A 23520-nucleotide genomic window follows, 5' to 3' on the forward strand; every position below is an offset into this window, starting at 1 on the left:
TGACAAAGAAAGAGACTTTAAAAAAATTTCACAAAACAACGCTAGGTGTAATTTATAATATAGTTACTATATTTTCTATGTCATTTGGGGCCAAACAGCATTTGTTGTGGTTTGAGAGATGATGGAGTCAGGTGAGATGCTCTCCCACACACACTAAGTTACCCTAATCATGCTCCACACACATTTCTGAATTAGTTCCAGCTAGTTAGCGTCACTGCAGGACAATTTAGACTGTCGTTGTTTGAGTGTTCAGCATAGTCTCTGATGATGGATTCCTATAAAAGGCAAAATCCATTATTTACACACAGTAGGAAAATAAACCTTCTCCCCAGCCTAATGCATGGAGATTGGGAAAGCTTTTCATTTTAGACAGTTGGAAATTTTGCATTCAAGCAGCTTTGGGGACTCTTTTAATCAATGTCCCCTGGAAAAACAAATTTAGAAGTCTGTTCTTTCAATTCAGTAGGGCTGAAATGTAAGTAAGGGTATTCGTTTTCCAAGCCTCATGGTGTGATAGTCAACATAGACTTCTAATAAAGCACAGTTAACTGGCAGCTGCTATGTGGAGGCATTTTAACAATAAGTGAATGCCCCAGATTCATAAGGAAGTGATGGTGGGGGCCAGGAAGGAAACATATTTCCTTCCTGTGTTAGGGGAAAATATTCCCATTTCCAGGTGATGGAAGGTATGTTTATAACCACAGTACTCATATTTTCCTGACTAATACAGCAACTCAATGGTGTTTTCTGGGCCATATTTCAAACCACTCCCTTAAAAAGGAATGAGAATAGATTGGGAAAATGTGAACACAAGTTGTCCTTTCTGCACAGAGAGAAAGCATTTGGGTGAAGGGAAGGAGATTGTATAGAAGGTGTGGCCAGTGCTGTAGCGGGGCAAGAGCAGGTGTGCTGCTGGTACATATCACTGGAACAGATAACACAAGGAGATCTATGTCAACTTAGGATACAGCCTGGAGAAGTGCAAAAAAAAGCACTGTTCTAAACTTGTGTCAGAGGTTTGAGTCTGATCTCAAATCTTTTACTTCCAAATCATGTTATGATTTGGAAATGACCAAGGGAAGGTTGCTTATTTTCTATGAGAAAATCAATATAGTCTTCCAAATCTAAAAGTGCTTTATAAATGTAATTTTTTGCCTTCCCTATTTTTATTATTACTGTGATTTTTTTGAACCTTACCTTCTTCAGGAGTGATATTGCCTGCCTTACCCATCCTATGAGTTTATTGTGAGAAGTATATGAGACATCAAACACGAAAGCATTTTATGAAACCGTAAAGTGTTATACTATACAAATGCAAAGATTATCCACCAGGAGTTACTATAATAGCCACAGACACTCCAAGGGATGATCCTTGAATGCTGACAAGAGAAAGAGAATTATTTACTCTCTATGTATACTTCAACGTGTTTAGAGAGCCCCCAATTCAACTGGGACACTTTGGGTTCCTCCTTTTCATCTCCAATGGCACAACTGGTGAGCATTATTTGATTCTGAAGCTAAAAAGCTATTGCCAGACTTTCTGGAAAGGTATTGATCAATTAGTCAATCAATAGGCATTTATTAAGAGCCTACTAAGTGCACTGAAATATAAATACAGAGAATTAAATCCCTACTCTCAAGGAGTTTACATTCTAACAGGGAAGGGAAGAGAAGGGAAGAAATAAACGTTTACCAAACCCCTTTATGTGTCAGATACTATATTAAATACCTTACAAAAATCATCTCATTCTATCCTGTGATTTTTACTGTCTCCCTGAGGCAGATGGGTTAAATGACTTATCAAGAGTATCAAAGTTAGTGAGGGTCTGACGCCAGATTTGAATTCTAGTCTTTCTGGTGCCAGATTCAATGCCCTACCTACTTTGTCGCCTAGCCCCACAAAAGTAAGTATGTGTGTATACACACCCATGTATATGTGTAGACATATAGTTAGATAAATTATAACTATAAAGGTAGATAGATTGGATACATAGATGAATAAATCTATCTATTTGCCTATAAAAATATGTACAGAATAAATACAAAACAGTTAAATATGAAATGGTTGGAGTTGAAGGGCATTTGCACTTGGGAGGATTAAGAAAGCCTCGGTAAGTACTGTTCTTAAGCAGACCTCAGTCTGTCTCAAAGTGGGGATTCTATAAGGCATTGGTAAGGAAGAAGTACATTTCCAAGCATGGTGGACAGACAACACAAAAGGATGGAAACGTAGATGAAGAGTCATTTATGAGGAGGCCGGTTTGACTGGATCACAGAGTACATAATGTGCAATGAGCCTAGGGTGGCAGTTAGAATTCTTGCCCCTGGGCAGAAAGATTCCAGCATGGTACTGGACATAGCACAAAGACTTTTGAGGGACACTAGGAGAAGGAGGCAGGGCTGAAATGTCCTCCCCACCTTCTTCCTCCACCCCCACCCACACTTTGGAGCCCTTTGGCTAGCCACCAAAATAAGCCTTCTCAGGAACAGCCAATTATATGGCCTAGCTATACATACTAGATACGAAGTACAAGGCAGTATTCTCACACTTTGTTGGGGGGGAAGAGGAAAGGGGTGGACTCCCTCAGGGGGTTTGTGGGAAATTTTAAATGGGTTATTGAAGGGTTCTATCAGAGTATAGAATTGCAAGACTCTAAACAGCTGTTGGAAGAGTCTCCTTCAGCCCTTGGGCCCTTTCCCAGCATTTTCTCCTCCCATCCCCACTCCACCGAGTTTTCAAGAATCAAACAGAGCTGATTTTAGGCAAAGTAGCCAAGATGTTGCTTTAACTACAGTGTGCCCAGAAAAGGAAAGCTGAAAATCTGTATCTTTGGAACTTCCACAGTGACACCTCAATCTAGATGCAGAATTGAAGGACCACAGAACCTCCCTCCCATTGCTAGTCTTCCTGAGGCCTCAATTTACTATACAGAATAGTTTTTCAAATACTTCCTGGGGTCTCACAAGTATGTACACAGGTTTTCTCCTTAACATATGATCACTCGTTTGGAGCATCCTTTGCTCTATGTAGATAGAGGCTGGGATGGGTAGGGGAAACTGAACAGCACTTCTCAATTTAAAATGTCTAGAATCACACAGTGAGCTATGAGTGGCCCTGATATAGGCCCAGCAAGTTAAATGATTTGTCCAATGTCACACAGGTCCCACTGATCTACTGTGGTCCTTCTTAAATTCTTCACAACAATTTTCTCTTTCTAAGATCTTGGAAGATTAATTAACATGGTGGTGACGTATTTTTATATTTACCTTAATGCCCAGCACAGTGCCCTGTACACAGAAAGTATTTAATATAACTTTGAATGTATAAGCCACTGCTATAATAGGATCATAGATCAAGATCTAGTAGAGACTTCTAAATCCTTAATATTATAAAAGAGGAAACTGCAACAGGTAGAGACTCCACATCCAGCCCTTTTTCACAATACCAAAAGGATAGCAGTATTACTATTAGTTGGGTAAGAATTCTCCCTTAGGAGCAACAATTCCCCCTATAATTCTGATTAAGTGAACTCAGTTGCCACTTCCAAATTGACACCTAGAATTCCTTCTTTGAGTTTCATAGCTGATTTCCCCATTTTATTTTCTTTCTTTAAAAAAGATTATCTATAAAATAATGGCTAGAGAGCTAGCCTTGGAGTCAGGAAAACCTGAATTCAAGTCCTGACACATATTGCCAGTGTGACCCTGGTCAAGTCATTTATCCTTTTTTGGTGTTCCAGGGATCTCTCTTCTTGCAGAGAAGGTGCAGATGTGCATTGATAGAGTTTTTTTATCTGGGAGTTCTTTTTCTTTTTCAGTAAAATCACAGTCTCAGTCCCTGGCTCTATGGAATGGGGAGAAAACATTATATGAAAGTTGAAGAAAGTCACTATTTTCTGGGTGAGTACTGATGATGAGTGAAGTAAGCAGAAACAGGAGAACATTATATACATTACATATATAGCATATATGTATGTTACATCTACATACATATACAGCAACATTATGTGATGATCATCTATAATAAACTTAGCTCTTCTCAGCAATACAGTGATCCAAGACAACTCCAATAGGCTTGGGATGGAAAATGTCATCTACATCCAGAGAAAAAGAACTATGGAGTCTGAATGTAGATCAAAGCATATCATTTCACTTTTTTAAAAACTATTTTTTGTTATTTTCTTTTTCATGGTTTTTCCCTTTTCTTCTGATTCTTCTCTCACAATATGACCAATATGGAAATATATTTAAATGACTATACCTGTATTACCTATATCAGATTGCTTGCTGTCTTGGGGAGGGAGGAGGGAAGGGAGAGATGCAGAAAAATTTGTAACTCAAAATCTTGGAAACTATCTTTACATATAACTGGAAAAAAATAAAAGGCTATTAATTAGGGGGATAATAATTGTTTTCAGTAGTCTCATCATTTAGTTTTGCCTTAAGAATGTGAATAGAGAACTGGCCTTGAAGTCAAGATCTGAATTCAAATGTTGCTTCAGATACTAGTGTGACCTTAGGCTTAACTTCTTAACTTAGGTTCTCTCAGACTTAGTTTTCTCATCTAGAAAATAAGAGGATTGTATTCAATAGCCTTTCAGATTCTTTATGGTTTTAAATTTCTGATCTTAGCTCTTTTCCTCCCCAGAACTTTAATAATGAAGTCCTGCTGGTCTAATTGTGGAAAACTTCCCAGAACCCACTGTTTCAAACAGGTCCCCAGATATGCTACCCTTTATTCAATGGTCAACTTCTTGGCTACTGCCTTACTATTGTGAGCATATACTATTCCAACCATTTCTGATTCTGGGATCATAAACAAATCAATACACCAATACTCTTAGAAAGGGTGTGTTAGACTGCTCCGCTCTCTATCTCCCAACCTGGTAACTTTCCAAACCAAAACATTTCCCAGTACAATACTCTGTTATATATCTTGTCTTCCTCAATTAGAACAAAAACTTATGGAGGGGAGACAGGATTTCTGTATTGTTGTTACTGTTTTTAATATTCCCAGTGCTTAGCACAGTGTTTGACACATAGTAAATGCTTCTCAAATAATTTTTCATTCATAAAATTTCATTCATAAGCTTAGAACAGGAAGAGACTTTAGAATTCATATAATTCAATCATTTTACAGAAGAGAAAAATCAAGTCCAAGACCATTAAGTACCCTTCCTAAGTTCACAAAGGCAGTATGTGGAAGAATCAAAATTTGAACTCAGTTCCTGGGGCTGGACCTGGACCCAAAACTTTTCCTCCTGTAATATAATAACACCCAAGTTGGAGTGGAGCGAAAGTATCCAGTGGCAGTAATTAAAGCCATAACTGACTTTAAAACAAACTAAGAAATAATTGAATAAGTATATCTCAGGTAGGAAATCACAACAAATGACCTCCCTCCCCCAAAGAAAATCCACCAAAGTTTATTTAAAGCTTCACTTAGAATTAATTCCTCAGAAATTGGGAAATGGCGATTTCTTGTTTTATTATATTCCTTCTAAAAATTTTTTTGTAAGATTCCTAGGGGGCTACTGCAAATATTTGTCAATGCTACAGCTTGATTTCCTTTCTTCATGGCTCCATTTTAATGGCATAAGGCTTTATTTTAATACTGACTGAGCATACCAGACAGATTCCACATTACCTGAATAAGGTCACTCATATTAAATGAATCCTCCTCTCTGAGCACAGTAGTGGAAACTTCTGAGTATGAAACATGAAAAGAGTTGTACATATTAAGGTAATAGTTTGTTACCAGAAATGCAGTTTTCCTTTCCACATCATGATTTTCCCTATCAGAGTTTTCACATATCCTGGGTTGGCATAAGAAATTAAATGTAAATTTTTTGAAAATTTTGTGGAAGCCAGCATGTAAAGGCTAGCAAATGACACAGAAAAAGTTTAGAAACTCAGAAATGCATAAAATATATGTACGGTATTGTATACTATCAACATATTTACTTGTTTAATACTACAAATAAATATAACTTCCTTTTTAAAGTTAAAATAAGTAAAAAGTTAAAGTTTGTGAAAAGAACATGAAAGCTAGCAGACAAAATATAAAGGCTAGAAATGTAGAGATATCTTTGAAAGTTTAGTAATTCATAAATGCACAAAATGTCTATACTATAATATATATATCACCTGTAGAACTGTTTAATAACATATGAACAGCTACACATTTTTTTTCCTTCAAATTAAATTTGTAGCAAATGAATTGCAGTCTACCTGCTGGTTTGGGGATGCCAAGCATGTTTATAGCAATCCCTCATGTGACATTCTGAAGTGATCTCACAGTGATCTTTGTATCCCAAGTTTCTTGTGTGTTTTGGATCATTTAAACTGCAAAAGGAGGACCAAAAATTTTAATGTAGATTTCCCAGATTGCAGAAGCACTATGCCCCTAAACTCCACAATGTAGAAGTGATAATTGTATTTTAATTAGAATACTAAGCTTCCAAGATAAGATTTTCTATAATTATTATTATTTGGTATTATTGTTATTTCTTCTTCATTCTTGAATAAGACCATAACATCAGAAAAGTGATACCATAACATGCAAGTGAATGGATTAAGTGAGGTAGGGCTATGCAAAGTCACCAGTCTCTCTTTCTCCTCTGGAGCCATCTGGACCCAGTAGCAAGACACAGGTCAATTGACTAGAGATGGCCCTGGATACAATACAGTTCAGTGGAAAGGATATTGAATCAAATCCCATCTTTATCATTTGCTTACGTATTACCTTTGGTCCCCTTAATTCGCTGAGTCTCTATTTCTTTATCTATAAACAAGGTAAGAACAGATAACCTTTAAAAGAGAAGAAAGCAGAGACAAGGACATGGAAAACAGACCTCAATGAAAGGACAATGGGGCCAATTTTTAATGGTGCAGTGGAGGAGAATCAGAAGTAGACTTTGCTTTATATTAGGAAATTCAGCAACCCTGAAAGTGGGGTGAGTATCCTTAACTCTGGGAACCCATCCTGGAAGTCATAGGATTCACTGGATTTTGAATTGGAAAGGATCTTGAAGAGCATAATAAATGTTTATTGATTGATTGATTGATCATGTCATATACCTCATTTTTTTATGAAAGAGGAAGTGAAGGGCCAAGGTCATACAGCTTGTAGTAAAGGCCGAACTTGAACCCAAGTGTTCCTGACTATAAACTGATACCCTTCTTATTTATACAACCTTTAAAGCTATGTAGTAAACCTTGGCTTATGTGCTGGGATTTTGATGAGCAATATACTCTGATTCTTATTCCTAAGGTCTCCAGTGCTGAGAAAAGCATTTGTCTTACCATCTCTCTTTTTTATTCTTCTCCCTCTATCTCTCAGTTTCCCTTTCCATCCATCCCATGATGGCTTTCCAAAACCCTACCATGCACTGTTCTCCCCCACAGTACCCCCTAATATTACTACTTTCCACTCATAAAATGACTTTTCCTCTCATGGGGACCTCTTCATTGATGGAGATCCCTTAGTGCCTGCCTATCTCTTTTGCTAATGCTTAGGCCTGCCACTGATTGTCATCAAATTCACCAGAAGCCAAGTCCATATGACCCCATCCCCCTGTGATAGTTGTTACTGCCTCCTTTTTACCTTTCCCTCAAAATTTCTAGGGGATTATTTGACATAGTCCAGACAGAATGAGTCATAGGAAGGAATATGTGGAGCAGCTGAATGTGGGCCTTTCATCTCTCTAGATGAGAATTTTTTTCTGAAGGAGTTAGGAATTCTTATTTAAAAAAGAGAAGAGTTTTGGCAAATAAAGAAATCATAGAATGAGTGAATCAATCAACCAACAACCATTTATTAAGGGTATATCATGTGCTAGAGACTGGACTAAGGTCTAGAAACTCAAACAAAAAATTTAAATGTTTCTCATCTTCAAGGATCAGAATTCCAATTGCAAGGAGGGAATACAAATAGAAGAATGTGTTGTTCCTTGGGAATCAGCAGTAAAGTAGATGGCAAGATCCAGGATGCTTCTGGTACAGCTGCAAAGTAGCTCTAAGGATCAGTCATAGAAAGAGAGTTTAAGCAGCAGAAATGATGAACTTGCAGAGTGGGAGTTTGAAAGTATAGCTGCCAGGCATTTGGTAAGGTCCAATAGTCTGTGATCTTATCAGAACAACTGTGATTGGCAACTCTTCGCTCATTAAATCAGTTTGAACTGATAGAGGGTTCAAAACCTATTATAATCAGGAATAAGAAAATGAAACCTCATTAGAATGGAGCAAGCAGATTGGACCCCTATGCAGAGAGGGTGGGGTCCAGCCAAAGGGGAGAAAAAGGAGGGAGAAAGGAAAATTTCACTGGCATTCAGGCAGGAGTTGAGATGTCTTCATACCTTCTGAAATTCCAGTTTATTATTTACCTTCAGTACTGATAAAATATGAGATAAAGTAAGGGAAAATCTCCAAGCAACCTAGTTTGCTCTATACTCTTTATTACTTTGTGGGATCCAGATTGAAGGGACTTCATCTAGTCCAGTGGTTCTCAAAGATCCTCCAGAGAATCCTGAGCAGGGGGCAATTGTTTCTGAAACCCTCTCAGAGGGTCTGCAAATTCAAATATGGTCAGTATCTATATAAATAACGCACATAAAAACTCTTTGGACAAATTCTCAATAATTTTTAATGCTATAAAGATACTGAGAACAAAAATTTGAGATCACTGGCTAGTCTAAGCCCTTTACTTTTTTTGTTTTTTTTTTGGTTAAAGCTTTTTTTTTTTTTCAAAATATATACATAATATTCACCCTTGCAAAACCTTATATTCCAAAAATTTTTCTTCCTTCCTTCTCCCCCACTTCCTTTTCTAGATAGCAAGTAATCCAATATATATTAAACATGTGTAATTCTTCTATACATATTTCCACAATTATCATGCTGCACAATAAAAATCAGGTCAAAAAGGAAAAAAAATTAAAAGAAAAAAATGCAAGCAAACTACAACAAAGAAAGTGAAAATGCTATATTGTGATCCACATTCAGTCCCCACAGTCCTCTCGGAGGTGCAGATGTAATGCCTTTCATTTTAAAGCCATCTTCGTGTATTTGAAGCAATATCCTATGGGAAAAAGAATTAGATCCATTCTGCTTGGGCCTATGTGGGGCAGAAAAACTAAGAACAGGAAAGAGATGTTATGGAAAAACTGATTTTAGCTCCTTGGAAGAAAGAATTTTTTAATAATGAAATATGCTCCCTGGTGGAATGGAGTGCCTTGAAATGTAGCCAGCTCCCCTTCCCAGAAGTTAGTGAAGGCTGAATGACCACTTGTCAGGGATGGGATAGTGGGGATTTATGTGCAGGTTGGACTAGATTGTTCCTGAAGAGCCTTCCAGTTATCCCTGAGCTTCTCTGAGGATGATAAAGATAATGATAGAAACTCACTTTGTGTGAGAGGGGCTTGGAAGCAATTGGGGTTAAATGACTTGCCTTGGGTCACACAGCTAATAAGTGTCCAAGGCAATATTTGAACTCAGGACCTCCTGACTTTAGTGCTGGATACTTTATCCATTATGCACCTTAGCTGCCCCAGTAGCTCACATTTTTATAGAGCTTTTCAGGTTACAAAGAGTTTTCAGCACAACAATCCTATTGATTATTTTAGTATGATTATTCCCCCCTTTTACCCTGCTTGAGATTTCTTAACCCATCTTCAATCTCGAAGCCTTTCATGAATACTGTACCTTTGTACCCTATGTTCCATCTCTATTTAGAAAATCCTAGCTGCATTCAGGGATCAGCTAGTACCACCTCCTACATGAGATGCTTCCTGACCACCACAGCTGTTACTGATTCCCTGCTATATCTTCCTCCAACCAATTGGCTTCAAATAATACTGTTTTTGCCTTATACTGCTTTCTACTACTTATTTGTATGCATGCTATTTTCCTCCAGTATAAGGTAAACTTCTTGAAAACAGAGCCTATTCCTGGAGTTTTTGTTTTATTTTGTTCTCCTTTTATCTCCATTGCTTTACACCACACATGGCACATATTAAGCACTTTATAAATGCATGTTGAATTGATTTGAATATTTTCTTTCTCATCAATTTTTGCATGAAGAATAAGCCAGATAACTGAATATGTTGTCTAATATATAATTACTCCATATGGAAGTACTTTGTCCTAAGTTCAACAAGCTTCCATATCATCAATCAGTCAATATTTATTAAGTGCCTACTATGTACCATGCACTGTTAAGCATTGGAAATACAAAAAGAGGCAAAAGCCATTCAGTCCCTGCCTTCAAGGAGCTCACAATCTAATGAGAGAGACACCATGCAAACAAACTATATTCGGGATAAATTTAAATAATAATTGAGAAAAGGAAGTCTTGGGAATTAAAAGGAGACAGGAAAAAGTTTCCAGTGAAACAAGACTTCTTGAACTTTTTTCACTCATGACCCCATTTCACCCAAGAAATTTTTATGTGACTCTAATATATAAATATATAAAACAGGTATACAAATTAAACTTGTGCTGATAAAAAGTCATAAATTCACAACTCCCACATTCAGTGTATTCTTTTCCATTTAGGTGTGATTTTTCTTGTACAACATGACAAAATGGAAATATATTTAAAAGTACTGTACATGTATAACCTCATGTACATGTATAATCTCATATGAGATTGCTTGCCGTCTTGGGGAGAGGAGGAAAAAATTGGAACACAAAATCTTACAAAAATTAATGTTTAAAATATCTTTACATGTATTTGGAAAAATGAAATACTATTGAGAAAGGAAAAAAAGAAACCTGAGATGGGCAGCCTTAACAGTAAACCTTTGCAATAATACATGCATAAAGTGATGGGGGTCTACCCTAGAGTGATAGCAATGTCAAAGAAGATTAGGCGGAATGGAGTCAAGAGATCTTGGAAAGGTGAAACTGCCTGGCACTGGTGATAAATTGGATATTGGGTTGGGAGGAGAGGGAAAGATGGTAAAAAAAATATAGGATGTCTCAGATTGAAAGTTTGAACAACTAAGAGAATGTTGTTGTCCTCTATAAGAATAGAGAAGATGAGGAACAGGGAAAAGTTGGGGGAAAGAAAATGACTTCCATCTTGGTCATGTTTAATCTAAGATGTCTGTTAAACATTCAGATGTCTACAGACACTTGGAAATGTGAGATTAGAAGTTAGCAGAGAGGTGAGATAAGATAAGTAGATTTGAGAATCATCATCAAAGAGAGGGTTATTTAATTTATAGAAGCTGATAAAATCACCAGATGAAATAGTGTAGAGGGAGAAGAGAAGATGTCCTAGAAAAGAACCTTAAATGAAGCCTACTGTTAGATGATGTGACCTGGCTGAGTGATCTAGCAAAGGAGAAATGAGGAATAAGATAAATAGGAGAACCGGGAGTGAATGGTGTAGTGAAAACTAAGAGAAGAGAGTTTGGGGGAGAGATTTATCAACAATGTTAAAGGCTACAGAGAGATAGAAGAGAATTTAGATTGAGAAAAGGTGATTGGATTTGGCAGTAAAGAGATCACTGGTAAATCTGGAGAAAGTAGATGTTATGACATGATAAGGTTTGAAGCAGGATTGTAAAGGATTAAGAAGAAAGTGAGAGGAGAGAAAGTGGGGAGAAACTTATTATAGATGACCTTTTCAAGTTTAACTACAAAAGACACAAGAGATAACAGATGATAGTTACAGAAAGATCAAGTGAGAATTTTTTTTTCGGAATCGGGGAGTCATGAACACTTCGTAAGCGTTAGAAAAACCACAGAAAGAGAGACACTGCAACTGAGTGATAGAGTAGGGATAACAGAGGGGGCCATTTGCTAGAAGAGATGGGATGGATTGGGAGCACTTAAGTTGATAGAGGAATCAACTTGATAATGAGTATGGCCATCTCATCATGTGAAACAAGGATAAAAGAAGAGATAGTTGAAAAAAATATGAGTGATGTGAGATAAGGAAGAGGGAAGAAGAAGCTCATGATGAATGGCTTCTTTTTTCTGTAAAATATGAGTCAAAGTACTCAGTTAAGAGGGTGAGGGAAGAGGATCCATTGGATGTTTGAAAAGGAATGAAAAGATTTGGAAGAGCCAGTGTGGAGAGTGGGATAAAGAGTCGATAATGCAGATATAGATGGATTGGCTTGCAACAATGAACATCCAATTCAGGTTATATATCATAAATTTTAGTAGATCCAGTTAGAATGGTAATGGTCATATGATTTTCTGCATCTGTATTTAGTAGTACATATGTAGGAACAAAAACAGTTAATGATGGAAGTGATCCAAGACTTATCACTTAGGGTATACTCACTAGAAATAAGGAGAGTTGGACTGGTTTACTAAGGATCAAAAGGGGAAAGAGGAAACAGTGGCTAGTGCAAAGGAATTGGCCTAGGAAAATTAAAGAGTCAAGGGATTGGAGGTCATGGTATAGGTGAAGAAGAGGATTTTGTAAGGGAACATAAAGTGAAGGTGAAAAGCCAATAGATTATTGTTGGATACAGAGATTTCAAAGTTCTTGAACTTGCAGGTGATATATTTGTGGGTGATGGTGAGATTGAATAAATGATCATCTTTGTGTGTGGCTGAAATAATTCATTGCAAGTGAGGAGGCTAAAATACTGAGTTATTAAGTGAGAGTCAATATATATATTGAACTCCCATAAGATGAGGACAACATTTGAAGAGAGAAAAACTGCAAACTTTTCTCATTGAGGAAGGAAGAGATGTGATCTTCCTTCTATAGGTCTATAGAAAATAATTACCAGTATTTCAGTAAATGGTGGGCATAAATAGCATGAATCTCAAAGGAGGAGAGATTATTAAATGATGGAGGTAGGGGAAAACCTGGAAGTTGTGCTGAGGAGCAAGAGGTATACCAATTCTCCTGCCTCAACCAATGAGACAAGGGGAATGAATGAAAGTAGTACTGGGAAGGGTAAATAAAGAAGGTGTGTCATCTTCAGGAAGCCAAGTTTAATAATAACTGATAAATAAAAGGAATGGGAGAAGAAAAGATTTAATATGAAAGGAAGTTTGTTGCCTGTGAATCTGGCATTCCATACTGCATAATGGAGTTTCCTGGAAATGTTGGGGTGAGAAAGTTGACAATAATAGGAATAGTGGTGAGGGATGGAAACTGAGTTTTGGATGATGACTCACAGGGGTTTAGAATCCCTGGAATATGAAAGGAATGACTAGATGTAATAACATTCATCACTGAGTGGTAGGTACCATTCTTCTTCCCAGAGGTGCTGGAGATTGGACTGGAGGCAAGTATGAAATGAGAGGCACAAAGTTAGATGGTCCTATGGAAAGCCGGCTTCATTACTTTTCTTCTCTCTGAAGAGCAGATATTAGGAAAGAAAGAGCACAGCAGGAGATGAATTCAAATCTGTACAACAGGGAAAAGAAGTTTCATTTCTCACCAACTTTCTTCTTCTCCTTCCCTCGAGGGACCAGCTCAACAGAATATGAAAGACCTGTGGTGAAAAGGAAGGTTGATTCTTTTTGCAAAGAGGTTCTCCACATTGGGACAATGGACTAGAAGCAATATCATAAAATTTATTTTCAAAATTCCCTGAGAGATATAAAAGGAAAAATATAGTACTCAGTATTGGGAAAATCTTTATAAGTAGCCTAATCTATACTGCATCTGGGGCTAATTTTTTTTTTCTTAATTCTCTTCAGAGAGATAGAAAAAAACTAGTTAGTCTCTTCGGTAAAATAGCCCTCAGAAACTTGAAACCAGGAATGTATTGGAGCCAGTTTTTCTAGTTCTAAATAATCAATTATTAAATATCCGGTGTGAGCATTTACATCTTAGAAAATGGGAATGTTACAAATTGGCATTTATTGTTTTCTTAATTGTTGATAATAATAAACATAATGTTTATTAATAAAGTGATGAAGAAAATTTGAATGTAGATTATATGTAAAAGTGAACCATATGCACTTTTTTTTGAGATATCCAATTGTTAAACATTTACTGGCACAATATCTCCTGAAAGCCTTATAAAACAGAGACATTACAGTAGAAAAAACACCAGGTTTGAATCTTGGCTCTTAATTTCCTGCGTCACTTTAAGTAAGCCACTTTACCATTTCCAGGCTCCATTTTTTCCAACTTTAAATATGAGGGGATTAGATTAAGTGATATATAACATCACTTTAGGCTCTAAAATGTTCTGATCCCATGCAATTGTGCTTTAGTTCAAGACAGACAGATGGTATCATGAAAACAATGAACATGAGCCTAGACAGACTTTGAGAGACAGTGGGGAATAGAAAAGCCTAGAGTGCTATAGTCCATGGGGTCATAAAGAGTTAGATACCATTAAACAATTCAACAACAACAACAACAAAACTTCAGATTCCTTTAAGCTTGTACCATGAGTTCCAGTTTTTAAGGCTTAACTTTTAAGCTATAAATCAAATGATCAGGAATGTCAACCATTAAAAAAAATATAGCATAGTAAAACTAATTAGGAGAAAAGGTGGGTCTCCTAATAATCAAAGCACAAGATTGTGAAGCAGAAGTAATATATACCAGAAACATCTGCATTGGTTAATAGTGATCCAGAGAGCTCAGGCACAGAGTTTAGAGAACAGAGACTTTCCAAATAGATCAGCACAGATCCTGAACTAGGAGCGGGGGCAGTAAAGAGGCTGATTTTATCTTCAAAGCATCTCTAATGAATGCTCTCTTCCTTCCTCCGACATTGCCACTACCAGCCACTACAATAGTCTTTTGGTTGTTATCGCTGCCTCAAGTGTCTCCCCACTGCAATCCATCCTACATTCAGCTATAAAAGTGATCTTCCTTAAGTATGTGTCTGACAGTGTTACCTTCCCTATTCAATAAACTCCAGTGGCTATCATTCACAGGATCAAATAGAAAATCCTCTATTCATAGTCCTTCAGAACGATCCTCCTGCCTTACTTATCTTCTTTCACCTCACTCATTCTTTTTTTTTTTTTTGAATTTTATTTTAGTTTATGGAAGAGAACAAAAATTTCTATAACATAGTTCAATAAAAAAGATAATTGCACATGAAACTGCAAATCTCTATGTACAACTTGCTATTCCTTTGAAATATACAACAAATTGCCATTCAAATTTCTTTTTTTCTCCTCCTACCACGGTTACCCTTAGACCCAAATAGATACACACACATTTATATGTATATGTGTTCTATTTATCATATTACTCATTCTTCATGCACTCTGAGAACCAGTAACATGGGCCTCCTTGCAGTTCCTCCAAAAAAGACTCTCTCTTCAGACTGAGGGACGGTTCTCTAGACAGGAAATTCTCCCTCCTCATTTTTGCCTTCTGGCTTCCTCCAAGTCCCAGCTAAAATCCCACCTTTTATAAGAAGCCATTACCAACCCTCTCCCCTTCCATCCCAATGAATGCTTGTGCTTTCCCTCTGGTGATTATCTCCAGTTTATTCTGTGTATATTTGGTTTGTACATTATTGTGTTGTTTCCCCCATTAGTTTGTGACCTTCTTAAGGGCAAATCTTTTTTGTCCCCCATTGCCTAACACAGTGCCCAGCACATAGAAGACATTTACTTAATAAATGCTAGTTGCTTAATTGACTAACCTGAAGCCGATTCACTTCATTCTAAAGTCTCTTTTGGAAGGAAGGAGACACATTGGCTGGCATGGAAATAGAATCAGTGAACCTTTGGAAGTTAGGGAGTAAATTAGGATCCGAATACCTTCTTGCTTAGAGCAGCAAGGTGGCTGACTTCAAAGCCAGGCTCAGATGCGTACCAGCTGTAGGACCCTGGACAAGTCACTTCATCCCATCTGCCTCAGTTTCCTCATCTATCAAATGAGTTGGGAAAGAAATGGCAAACCGCTCCCACATCTTTGCCAAAAAGCCCCAAACGAGTCACAAACAATCAGACACAATCAGCACTATTTTCTTTGCTAAAGTCTAACCTTGCTTTGCCTCCAGCTGTTTCACACACATTCACTCACTCACTCACACCTCCTTCCAGATGTCCATGATTCTAACAATGTTTGGGGAAACTCGCTATAGTCGGAAGCTATGGTAACTTTTAGTAATTCAAGGCAGTCCCCATCTTTCCTGGTTCTCTAACAAAGAATCACTTAAAAGGACAGCAGATTTCCTGCCGTGCTTCCTCCTTGCTGGGGAAAAAACACTTAAAGGAAATTTTATCTCCTCTTGGAGGTTGCCAATATTTAGGTAGAAAACATCATACACACAAACACACACACACATACACACACACACACCACACACGCTCCATTCCCTCTAGGGAAAGACAAAGGCAAGACATAAATGATGGGGCTGCTAAGAAACAAAATGTTTTGTTTTGAAAATACTGCCTGTTTTAAGCATATGATCGGCTGCTTGGCTTAGGCTAAGTTTCAAAACCGAAATGTTACAGAGCAACTCTTTTTTTTTTTTATTAATTTAATTTTTTTAAAAATAAGCTATGGTCCAATTCCATTAAACACAAATCAATCATTGTCAATAAGAAAGAAAAAAAACTATCTTTGGCTGAAGCTCTAGAAATGAAGCTCCAAGGTCTCAATCCTTAGGGGATCTCCTACAAACCACATGCATAGCTTGGAAAAGACTGAATCTAAACCCCTAAAAAGTCTGCATGTAAGCATGTTGAATGACCACTGGGTGTCACTGTTGTTGGTGCTGTGGACAGCAGGGAGGGGGAGGGGAGATTGACAGTCTCTTTATGGGATACCTTTCTATGGGGAAATGAAGACAGTGTTTGTTTGTTTTTTTTAAGCTATTGCCAAAAAAAAAATACTTATCTAATTGTTGGAGTTTGGCCAGAAAATAAAGAAAATAACAGAAAAAATGAGTGAAATGTCAAGATTTTAAATCTTTAGAGTTTCGTCCCTAACAGAGTATTGGAGTGACCTTGGAATCGTAGACCGTTAGATCTGGAAGTGTCCTGAGAGATGGACTCATCCTCCCATTTTACAAACAAGGAATTTCAGAAGTGAAGTGGCTAGCCTAGGGTCACATGCTTCTAAATGACCTCATGAAACCCAATGTAAATCATTCTAGTATCAAGCAGATACTGTAGAAAATAAGTATCTAACTCATTCCCTAAACACATAACAGCCAAGTATAAAAAGTCAGTTGCTTCATATCCAAAAAGAAAATGGTAAATATTGATATTTACTTGAGACTGAGAAAATTAGAGGAATATTTTAGATCACAAAGCAATATGAAACCCAATTTCTGACTGAATAGACTTTGTATAAGCTAAGATAGCACATCAGAAATATCACCGGAGAGGAACATGATACAGTGGGACATGTGCCCTGCCGGGGATCAGGAAACCCAGGATATAATGCTAGCTCTGCTAGTAACTAGCTGAGTGATTTTGGACTCTTTTTTACTGCTCTGAGTCGCCATTTCCTTTCTTTTAAAATGAGAGAATTAAGCAAGATGACTGTTAAGGTTCTTTCCAGCCCTAATATCCTATGCTAGACTTTCCTGGTTTCCCTCAAGTCCCAGATTTCTACAATAAGCCTTTCCTAATCCCCCATGATATTAATTCCTTCTCTCTGTTAAAGAAAAAATCTCCAATGTGAGGGGACTGGGCAGAAAGAAAGAGAACAGGGAAGAAGTTGTGGTCTGTCCTTCGTTCTCAAAGAGGACCCTGACATCAGGGAGGGGATGCCATGACATACAAGTGAATTGGATTTAAGTGAGGGAGGCTGTGCAAGATCACCTGCCTCACTTTCCCTCCAGAGCCATCTAAAAGCAAGATATAGACCAGGATGACTGGAGGTGCCCCTAGATGCAATGGGAAATCTGGGCCTTTTTAAGCTAAGGTCCTTAACAGGTCTTACCTGGCTTAGTCATTGTTTGGTCTGTGATGGCTCAGAGTGAATGTAAATAGCAATTGTTTCTGTTTCAGCCAGAAAATATGAAGGTCTTTCCCTCCCAGATTGATTTTTTTTTTGACTAGGTAAAATAGGCCATTCTTTGCCTCAATTCTTAGCTAATCCTAATGACTGATTGGGGGAGAAGGGAAGAGGGCAGAGAGAAGAGGAGGAGGAAGGGAAGAAAAGAGAGATAGAGAAAGAGAAACAGAGAGACAAAGAAATGGTAAGACAGAGACAGAGGCAGAGATAGAGAATATTTTATTTATACATGGCTGCTTGCATATTATATCTCTCTGATTAGACTATTAACTCCTTGAGGGTAAGGTTTGTTAATGACTTTCTTTTTATCTCTAGTGATTAGTAAGATGTCTGGTTGTTACATATTAATCACTTAATAAATGCTTGTTGATTTGACTTCATTATGAGAAGTCAATTAGGAAATACAGTCAGAAATCACAGCTAAAACAAGAAGATTATTCAATGATCAATTCTGATGTATGTGGCTCTTTTCAACAATGAGATGACTATTGTGATGGAGCCATCTCCATTCAGAAAAGGGAGGGGGAGGACTGAAGGTGGATCACAACATAGTATTTTTACCTTTTTTGTGGTTATTTGCTTGCTTTTTGTTTTCTTTCTCATTTTTCCTCCTTTTTGATCTGATTTTTCTTGTGTAACATGATAAATGTGTAAATGATGTATAGAAAAATTATACATTCTTAACATATTGGATTATTTTCTACCTAGAGAAGGGGGTTGGGAAAAGGAAGGGAGAAAAAAATTGAAACACAAGGTTTTGCAAGAATGGATGTTGAAAATTATTTCTGCATATATTTTGAAAACAAAAGGCTATTATTGAAAAAAATTTAAAAAAAGAAATCACAGCTGAACAAGGATTCTTTTTTTATTCTTCCTTTTTTAATAACTGTCACTGAAGACTAATTGAACTCTGGGTATGGCCAGAAGAAATCAGAGCTTGTCAAAGCCTATGGAAAAAATTCAAACAATAAAAAAGAAATTTCCTGAAATCAGTACCAGCCCCTGGCAGACTGCAAACTGGGTGGTAGCGGTCCGTCTCTAGTGGGTGATTGACCATGTTCTCAAAACAACCAAGAGGCCTAGGCTCGTGCCACACAATTGTTGGCTTCTGCTCAGGAATAGCTGGTATTAGAATAGCCAGGTCATACAGGTCAGGACTCAGGAACCTGGCAGGGATTTGCAAGGGAATTTGCTCTGTTAATGTTATTTCCATTAAGCGTCTCTAGCTGGTGCTGTTATTCCTTGACTTTCCTGGGCATAGAAATCCAAAAGGAACAGGGGAGATTGTGGAGGGGGGGAGAGGAGGAATGGAGTTGAGGGGAGAAACAACACTGTAAATGAAAAGCAGGCAGGACTTATAATAAGTAATCTTCAAAAGAGGTCTCTAAGAACAGAAAAAAAGAAGAATTGTAGCAAAACCCCAGGGCCCAAAAGAATATAGGAAATGCAGTTTGAAAAATAGGTTCTCTCACTCACTTGTTATAGACAAATTTATGAAATTATGTCATTCCTTAGTTTTAGACATTTCTCAATACAACACTGGTTACTTATTCTTTACAACATTTCTGAGATGCAGGTTAGTGAAATGATCATCATTTTATAAGTGTAGAATTGGGATTTGGAGAAAATCTACAATTTAAATAAGTTCACTGAACCTGTTTACCCATATGTAAAATTAAAAAGTTAAACTAGATGACAGTGCAAGTTCCTTCCAATCTTAAAACTAGGAGCCCATGATTTAAGAAGTCATTAAAAAGTCAATATTAAAAATTGATCATATTTTAATTTGGAAGGAACCTTAGAGATCAAAACTCAAACCTCTCATTTTAGAAATAAGAAAATTAAAGCCCAGAAAAATGAATTTGCCTAGAGTTATAAGTAATGGAGCTCATATTCCAATACACTTCTCTGATTTCAAATCCTATCCACTTCCCACTGCAAATTTTAGATCCCCAACCACCCTCTCCCTAATTCTTATCTCCCTCAATCACATCCCCATCACCACTAACATCTCACTTAAAATCTACTCATTATGTTCTCTGACATAAATATTACATAGGTAACAACTTTGCTTTGATCTTAAATCTTTTTCTTTCTTATTCCTACTATTTTCTTGCACTCCCTGAGACTTGGCTCTTTACCATCATTGGCTATCCTTCCACTCAAACTCTGCCTCTTCTCCCCATTGCTACTTCCCCACCCTCTACCACTATCACTCAGTAACCTCTTTTTTGAGATTCATTCCATATTTATCACCCATTTAAGATTCTGATAGCTGTTATTTACCCACTTCCAGAATACTCTCCTTTTTTCCTTACTGATTTCAGTGCCTGACTTTCAGTCTTTCTCTTCTACCTAACTCCTGCCCTGATTCTAAGAAACTTAAATATAAATATTAATTCTCTTTCAAACATCTTTATTTCCTAGTACCTTAACTTGCCAATTTCCTATGACCTACTCAGCCCAGCACAATTTAGCAACGTAGAGATTAATTATACCCTTGACCTCCATAGCACCCACAAAAGTTCCATTTCCATGATCATAAATTCTGAAATTCCTTTATCTCATCATAATATGTTGCTGTTCCCCCTTTCTGCCTTACAATTCTCTATTTAGTTCTTCATCTTGGCAATACCTCACAGTTACTTGTAACATGTGCTCTTTTCCAGGTTTTCAAAACTTCAGTGGTTATATCCCTCCATTCCTCACCTTGCCCTCTCTGTGAACCAACTTTGAACCAGTATTTTCTCTCAAGTTGCTTGTTGCCTGATCCAATCAATAATCTTGCCCTAGAAAGCCCTAGGCTTGGATTGTTCCCACCATTCTATGCCTTCACTCATGCCTTTCCTGGGGAAAATTAGGAAACTGTGTAGATTAAGTGTACTACAAAGTATGTTACCTTATTTCAATTGGGTCCTCACTATGGCAAGAAAATCATTTTATACCTTCTTCATTGAATCACCCTCCTACTCACTACACTTGCTACAAAAACTTTTCCAATATTTTTCATCCTTTCTCAAGCCTTTTGTGATTCATCCTCCTCCTACTCTCTCAGTGGAGAGTCTTACCTCATATTTCATTGAAAAAAAAATTGAGGTCATGTACCAAGAGCTTTCTCTTCTCCCCTCAAAATAACTTCAAGAATAGTGTTGAAGGCACTCTTTTCCTCCCAGTTACCTAGGCTCATAACGTTAATGTCACTCTCATCTCCAGACTTTTTCATACCTTCAATATCAAATCTATTGCTAAGTCTTGTTAATTATAATCTTTACAACATCCATTTTTAAGTGCCTTCTCTCCTCTGACACTGCTGTCAGGTCCTCATCACCTCACATTTGGATCATCTTAAAAATCTTCTGGCTTGTATCAAATCTCTCTCTATTACAATCCTTCCCTCATTCAGTTATCAAAGTGATCTTGCTCAAGTTCAGGTTTGAATATGTCTCCCTGCTATTCAATAAATCCCACTGGGTCCACATGGATGAAATATATAATCCTCAGTTTGGCTCTTTGAAGTCCTTCATAAGATGGTCTCTTTCCACCTTTCCAGAGTTCTTTCATCTTTCTCCTATTTAAGTACTCTGTGATCCAAAGATGCCAGCCTCCTTGCTGTTGCTTGCCTAAAGTACCTCATCTCTTGATTGTATTTTCACTCGCTGTCTTCCACATCTAAAACTGTCTCCCTTCTTGCCTCCTTCCTTGATTTCTCAATTAAAATCCCAACTTTAAAAAAATATTTATTTTATTTTTAATTTATGAAATAAAACAGGAATTTTCATAATATAGTAGAACTTTCAAAAAGATGAATGTACATGAAATAGCAAATGAATTTCACAATTCCTTATAAATATAAAATAAAGTTACATAGTCATGTAAATATATGATAACTATCAGATCATATAAATTTATAATAAAGTTCTTTTCTATTTTTACTTCCGTTCCCTCCTCCCTAACCTAGAGATGGCTACCCTAAGCACAAATATGGGTATATATATATATATATGTGTGTGTGTGTGTGTGTGTGGATATATATATATATCCACACATATACACATACATACATCTATATGCATATATACATGCATCTAATATATAAATATGTAACATTATTTTTTGTATATTTCTATTTATCAGTTCTTTCTCTGGATACAGATAGCATCTTCCTTCATATATCCTTTGTAATTAATTTGGGTATTTATAATAGTCAAAATGATCTATTTGCTAAAAGTTGTTCTTAAAACAAAATTGCTGTTTCTATACGCAATGTTCTTTTAGTTCTGCTCACTTCACTCTTAATTATTTCATTCACATCTATTCATGTTTTTCTAAGATCATCAAGTTTTTCATATAACACAGAAGTAAATCCCACCTCATAATAGAATCCTTTCTTGATCTCTCTTAAATTTAGTGTCTTCATTATGTGATTACCTCCACACACATATATACATACATATACACACACATACATATACATTTAAACTATATGTGTATATGTATGACCCTAGACAAGTTACTTAGGCTGGAAAAGGAAATATCAAGTGCCTCTAGTATCTTTGCCAAGAAAATCTCAAAAGAGATCACAAAATCAGATGAGATTGAAATGATCTAATAACAACAAAGTATTATGTATAAGGCAGGAAAATGCTGAAAAGAATAAAAACATGAATGCGATTTGGATTCTATTCTCATGCACCTTATAGTCCAGAAGAGAAGAGAGGGTGTAAAGGAATAACTGCAGTACTATGATAAAGAAAAATTTGTGTGGAGCAGCTAGACAGCGCGGTGGATAGAGCACCAACCCTGAAGTCAGGAAGACCTGAGTTCAAATCTGGTCTCAGACACTTTAACACTTCTTAGCTGTGTGTCCCCTGGGCAAGTTACTTAACCCCAATTGCTTCAGCAAAAAAGAAAGAAAGAAAGAAAAATGTGTGGCAAATGTAATGAAAGAGATGCAAAATACCAAGTTCAGAGGAGAGAGATATCATACCTCAAATATGAAGAACAAGGAAGTTTTCATGAAGGACATCACATTTAAAGTGACCCTTAAAAGATAGAGAGGGGACTTTTAGGGAAATATTATAGTAAATGAAGGGAACAACAGGAATAAAATCATAAAGCTGAGACAAACATCTGCTACATTCAGAAAAGAGCAATGTTGCTGGAACAGAGTATGAAGGCAATGATAAGAAGTTTCAAAAAGTTGGTGTTTAAAAGTAGGAAGGGTTTGAATGCCAAACTAAGGAGTCTGGGTTTCATTGGAAAGATAAAACGCAGACCTGCTCAAAGCAATTCAGAGCAACCCTAGAGATCTTCTAGTAGAACTCTTAAAGATCATGTAACTGAAGTCTAGAAAGTGGCTTGTCTAATTTCATAGAGACAGAAAGTAAAGGAAACTTATTGGAATCCAGATTCTCTAACTCAAATCCAATATTCTTTTTATTGTGCTACCATATCATCATGACCAGAGCTGCAATTTAGGAAAATTAATGTGTCAGCAGGTTGGAGGCCAGGTGAGACAGTAGAGGCAGGGAAATCAATTAGGAGGTTATTGCAATATTTCAGGGAAGAAGTGATGAGAGGCTGACTTAGTATGG

The sequence above is a fragment of the Sarcophilus harrisii genome, chromosome 3 (genome assembly GCF_902635505.1).
Source record: "Sarcophilus harrisii chromosome 3, mSarHar1.11, whole genome shotgun sequence".
NCBI lineage: Eukaryota > Metazoa > Chordata > Mammalia > Dasyuromorphia > Dasyuridae > Sarcophilus > Sarcophilus harrisii.